This window comes from Pseudomyrmex gracilis, unplaced genomic scaffold (genome assembly GCF_002006095.1).
Source record: "Pseudomyrmex gracilis isolate BER0280 unplaced genomic scaffold, ASM200609v1 scaffold_1052, whole genome shotgun sequence".
Classification (NCBI taxonomy): Eukaryota; Metazoa; Arthropoda; class Insecta; order Hymenoptera; family Formicidae; genus Pseudomyrmex; species Pseudomyrmex gracilis.
Window position 1 is genome coordinate 1,883 of NW_018021636.1, and position 6,715 is coordinate 8,597.

A 6,715-nucleotide genomic window follows, 5' to 3' on the forward strand; every position below is an offset into this window, starting at 1 on the left:
GTCAGTATTAAGATATTGCTGATTGAACTTTCCCCCACTCCTAAAATTCTTCATTTTCGCGTATATAGAGGTACGGTGTGCCTCGCACAGTTCGGGCGCACTGCGCGCGCGTGAACTTGGCGCGAGGCACTACCGTGCCTCTTGATTCTACAAAATATTTTGGTTTTGCCACACACGACGGGCAGTTTGAATTCAAACGATTGCCCTTTGGATTCTCAGAGGCTCTTGCTGAATTCCAGAAACGCGTGATACAAATATTAAACCCGCTTATAAGGAAAGATAAAGTAATAATTTACATCGATGATGTTCTAATTCTGACCGTGACGATAGACGAAAATTTAGAAGTGCTGGCTGAGGTGTTAGAATTGCTTAAGAAATACAGCTTCGAGTTAAATTTTAAAAAATGCCAGTTCTTACAAAATAAAATTGAATTCTTAAGATACAAAGTTTCAACCGCCGGGATAACGTTGAGTGCAAGGTATACCGAATCGGTAAGACAATTTCCCCCACCTACTAATATAGCGGAGATTCAACGATTTTTAAGCTTAGCTAGTTATTGTAGGAAATTTATCAAAAACTTTGCGTTGAAGGCTAGGCCGTTACAGGACCTTCTGAGGAAAAATACGGAATTTGATTTTAATAAAGAATGTCAAGAATCTTTTTGAAGGGTTGAAACGAGAACTTACCTCGGCGCCGGTGTTAGCGCTATATAACCCATCAGGTGAAACCGAGTTTCATACTGATGCCAGTTTGCGGGGCTTGGGAGCTATTCTGCTGCAGAAACAATTGAATGGAAAGTGGGCAGTCGTAGCATATTTTAGTCAAGCGACTAAGCCAGCTGAGACTCGGCATCATAGCTTTGAGCTTGAAATGCTTGCCATTGTAAGAGCTGTCGAGAGATTCCACGTATATTTGTACGGTATTAAATTTAACATTGTTACTGATTGCAATGCACTAGTATACGCAATTAATAAAGCCAATATAAATCCACGGATAGCAAGGTGGACATTGGCCCTTCAGAGCTATGATTTCCGAGTCACACACCGGGCAGGGGTACGAATGAAACATGTTGACGCCCTAAGTCGGTGCGTAGCATACGTGAAAGAACTTCTGTTGGAACGAGAACTCGAGTTCCGTCAGCTAGCGGACGCCAAAATTCAAGAATTGGCCTACAAATTAGAGTTTGCGAATGACGAAAAATTTGTTTTGGTAGATGGCTTAGTATATCGCAAATGTGACGATACATTAAAATTCGATGTGCCAGAAGCAATGATAAATTCGTTATTACGAGCACATCATGATGATATGGCGCATAGTGGCATAGAAAAAACGTTTCAAGGCATTAGTAGTAATTTCTGGTTTCCGTCCATGAGGAAGAAAATTTATGACTACATTCACAACTGTTTCACGTGTATTATGGTTAATGAGTCGACAAATAGATTCGAAAAAGAAACTCATTTGTATAGTTTCCCGAAAGCTCCACTCGAAGCATTACATATTGATCATTTCGGGCCGTTACAGACGACCAGTGATAACTATAAACATGTTTTCATAGTCGTCGATGCCTTTACCCGGTATACATGGTTGAATTCAGTCAAAACAACCTCATCGGTAGAGGTCATTAAGTGTTTAGCTGGAATATTTACGACTTTCGGTAATCCACAGAATATTATTTCTGATAGAGGAACTGCTTTTGCGTCCAAAGAATTTGCCGAATTCTTGGAAAAACGAAACATAGCACACCGTAAAATTGCAGTGGCTTTGCCATGGGCAAACGGTGCTGTCGAACGGGTTAACCGTTTTGTGAAAAACTCATTAACCAAAATGTTAAAATCCTCGGACGAGTGAAAAACGGAATTAGCCGCTATGCAATATATCATTAATAATACACATCACTCGGTGATAAAATCTACGCCGTCTAAGTTAATGTTCGGATTTGAACAGCGCAATCATGCGGATTATGCGTTAGCGCAATTCACAAAAGAATTGGCATCGATCGATACGGCCCTGGAAAGCGAGCGACTCAGGGCGCGTGATCTAGCCTCGACAGCGACAGACTTGATCCGAAGTTACAACAAGCTGTATAGCGATAAAAGGTCTAAGAAACCATCAGTATATAACGAAGGGGACTATGTTATGGTCAGAGATACACATATTAAACCAGGAGAGAATGCTAAATTAAAGTCAAATTATAAGGGTCCCTATTTAATATCCAAATCTCTTGGAAATAACCGATATGTCGTTTGTGATGTGCCGGGGTTTAATATCTCGTCACGGCCATACAATACCATTCTTTCCTCTGATAAATTGAAGCTTTGGATCAAGCCTGTTCTTCCATCAGATAAAGTGTCTGATTAAATGTAGAATTAGTTATAAGATCAAATAAGTGATTAAGTATTAGACTAAATGTACGATTGTTTAGATGTCTAAGTATAGAATTAAGTACATAATACATACCTGTAATTAAAGTTCAGATTAATCCTTCCATTGATATAATTTACTTTAGATAGATTAAGATATGATAAGTAAAGCAAACTATGCAAATTAGTATTATATTGCGGTTACATTATACTTGTAAAATTGAGCTGTATTAATGCTAAAAAAAAAAGAGAGAAAAAGAGCGAACTTCGGGACAAAGTCCTTAGTCAGAAGGGCCGAGTTGTAAGCGATTTTGTACAAGACCACGCGCTAAAGTGGGAACCCTGAAAGTCACTAGAATTCGGCAGCGAGCGATCACTCGTGAATCAGGCAGAAGTCACATGATTGGAATGGAATTCGAAAATATCGTGAGAGTTCGGAATCGGTAGCTTGCCGAAATGAAAAGCGTAGAGACTCACTCTCATGGCAAAGGTCAAGCTGTGCGGTTGCCTAGAGCCGTCGTTAGTCGATAGTAATAGTGATCCTCTGTAAACCTGTGCATGCAGTGTAAAAGATTATCTCGCTACTGTTACACAGTGCAATTGATTACTAATAATAAATCCCTATATTGTAATACAGCAATTGGAGAGTCGTTTATTCGGATTTCCCTAAGTCCGTTGGTCGTAAACCGTCGTGCCGGTGTCCTGCGCGGTTAGCAAGGTCAAAGGTGTTGATCTGCGACGTGCTAACGAACTTTAGTCGAACAGAATTGCGTCGTTTATGAAAAGTAATCGGAATACGTCGAATGATATCGCAAAATATCTTACAGTATTTTGTGTGGTGTGTTCAACATAATATTTTGAAATAGTATTCATAAAATATATGATAAATGTATATACATGTATATATATGTGTGTATACGTATATATATATATAAATTTATATATATTTTTGTTTTAGAAAAATGGCTGTTATGATTCTTTCGTTATTATTCGCTTTAAGAAATAGTCTATTCACTCACAACAGAATCTAGAATTCCATGGAATTCTTATAACGATCGAAATTGAAATACAGACAAAAATCTTTCAGCTTCTACTGTTAAACTTACTGTTAACTTTGAATCGTAAGTTATCAAAATATAATGTGATAGTAAAAAAATAAAATTTACATAAGTTTGTAAAAATGAGTGTTATAAGTAAAAGTTTGAATTTAAATTTCAAAGTTTGAATTTTGAATAGTTTTTAATTTTGATCTAATTTTGCAGTACATAATTTATGGATGCATCTTGCTTAGTTAGGCCAGCAATACTTAACAATACCACAACGATAGATCAAACAAAATCATGTATTTTTCGTCGTCTACTTTCTTTATCTACGCCAATCGCATGTTTGATTATCGGACTGATTGTTTTTATGGACGCCGTGATATACCAACAACCGGAATTCTACAACCAAATCCAAGAATACAGCGAGTGCTTATCCAGTCGTTGTTACAGAGTGGAAAAGAAATGCGATGATGTGTTTGACTGCGAGGACTGTACAGACAAATCGCGATACATTAAAGAAAATGCCACCAATTTAGCAAACTTTTGCACGTGGCACTTTAACCGGATTCAAAGAACGAGAACGTTTAGTTGTGGAAAGACATCAATATCAATTCTCATGAGCGACAGATCTTTAAGTGGGATATACCGCGAAAACGGATTCAGTGGATGATCACTGCATTTAGCATATTGTCCAGCATTTTAGTTTATTGTAGAAGTCATTGGAGTATACCGGAAGTTGGTCGTTTTACATAAATGTGGAGATACGGACAAACAGTAACCAAGGTGAACAAATTGGAATTCGTGTTCGATTTTCATTATATACGTTCTAACATTAAAGCAACGGTAGTATTGGCTGATTCCAAAGATTAGAAATTTGTTTATGGTGAAAACAATGGCATTATACAGTTGTATAAGCTGTGTACATCCTTTGGCAAACACCAGTTCCTCATTTGGACACCTGCTTAGGACGCTAGCATCGTTTATCTGCCTATTGTGCCGATTAAACTCAGCGAAATCAAAATTCACGTTTACACGACGGCTCAAGCGGCAAGGATTCAGTGACTCGCATTCTGCATGGCGAAATCGATGGTACCGCAATATCGACATCATTCTATTCTACTGTATCTCAGTAATCGCGCTTATGTGTTCCAATATATGCACGTAAACATTGAGACACCGAGTATACTTTACTAGAATCGCTACTATGTATTCGGATCTAACAAAGCACTAATCAGCGTGGTTGGTGACGTAGTGAGGCTGATCGTTTTTCTACAATGCCAGTGAACGTGACAAGCCTTATGAATTTGCCAATGGATTGCGTCTAGCAAAATATGTTTAGCTTTGCCGCCAATATATATACTACTATGTATATGCGTCTGATCAATCAGCGCAATCGTACGCAGGAGGAGAGCTTGTACTACACTTACTGAACTTTGATTATCAGCGACAGCTATCGTTCATGAATCCTGACGGATCTTTTGAGTTCTTTTATGCTGAAATTTTATACTGGAATTTTATATTGGAATCAGTCACTGCCGAGTGTCTGTCTTACAGCGTTTCGCGCACGGATCTTCCAGTAGGCTACTTTCTACGAGTGGGAAAAGTATCTGTATATTCTGTATATTGATTCTGAAGTGATCGAGCAGACAGTTTCCTGGATATTCAAACACCAGACGCTGGAAAGGTTGTTCTACGAAATGACTTTGTTGCCGAATCGAAAAATGAATAGTTCCTTGACCTACAATAAAATCGTTCATCGAAACATCAGTCTTACTGCACATGTTCTCATCACACTAGAAAGTGTCAAGAATTTCTCCGGTGGTATGAGTTTTCAAGTAGCTCTGGTCGAATCCAACGCAGTCAGGTTGCTCAAGAAAAACCTGAAATTGTAAAAAGAACAAAGAAAGAAGAGGCTTTATGATATAGCAATAATAACTTACGCGCTGTTTGTAACAAAATCTTTGGATGCCGAACGAAGTCTCACCATTCTAAAGAAACAAGAAAGAAAAAAGGGTGGTTTGACATACTGGGGCAGAAAGAATGTGCCATTTCCCACGCAAAAGTACGATAATCAGATAATCATTCTTTTCTGATGCTGCGCTTATCTTACAAGTACGACTCGGAAAACATATAGACAACCGCGCTATTCGTGTACATTGCCCGACAGGAAATCACGTTGCTTAAACCGATAGTAAAGTAGCTGAACGCACAAAAATTGACGGACCTTATCTATTTAGGACACCGTTTAGGTAATAAAAGCGCTGATAGAATACACTATAAGATCAAGATCAGAGATGTTAATTCAATCACGGTAACTATAGACGCTACAGCTTTACTGAGACAAAAACGTTGATCGTAAACGAGAAGAATTTGGAGAGCTTTCAAACCATTAAGGTGTATTTTGAGATATTTACATTTTGCAAAAAAGATCATAAAACAAGATTAAAACTCTTTATTTTTTCAGATAGCGAGAGAATGAAGAATCATAAAAGTAAAGACAAAGGATACGCCATACTGTAGATGTACAGTCGGCGTCAATGAATCGTTTTGTGGACGCGGGGAGCTAAGGGTAAGAGGGACGGTACTCCCTAGCAGTAAATACTGTAATTGGTCAATTCATCGAGATCTGCTACAGTTAGTTAGTACGGCGCCCGTTAAAAGTACTTACTGCTAGAAAATACCGTCTCTCTTACCCCTAGTCTCCCAGGTCTACGAAACGATTCATTGACGCCGACTGTACGCACAGTATAAAGTAGATATAAAGAAGATTTCAGACAGAAAAACCACCAGTTCAAGTTTTCAATTTGGTTACCAGAATAACTTTCCATAGAAGAAATCAGTCTTACAGTTCGTATTTTAATTGTCAAAAATAAGAGATAGTTGAAATATTACTATCGTGTCATTGTTTGTTTTTTGTAAACATGGATTATGTGTACCGCGGTATCGTGTGGTAATATATTGTGCACGGTAATATGTATACTTTTGAAATTCATTGTGATAGTTGGTCATTTGCTTACTACATAGTGGTAAAAATAGTTTTGTGTATAACTCGATTGTGTATAACTAAATCCGGCGGGGATAATATGTATAATAGTTGTTGAAAATGACGTCTATAGTTAACATCAGTGATATAGCTTGTAATTAAATTATCAAATAATTGAATATCAAGTATAATCTTTATTTTACGTAAAATACATGTGCAATTTTTACGCAGACCAAGACATTATAAATACTATAACTTTTATTTAATCGCTTTTATACAACATTAGGTGAAAATTAAAATGTAATTTCTTGAAAGTTTAAATGTAAAAT

The 6,715-nt window shown here is 37.5% G+C and overlaps 1 pseudogene; it reads left to right on the plus strand.

The window, feature by feature from the left end:
- The first annotated feature begins 219 nt into the window (after nucleotides 1-219).
- LOC109861806 lies at nucleotides 220-5,882 on the plus strand (annotated as a pseudogene).
- Nucleotides 5,883-6,715: the final 833 nt, after the last annotated feature.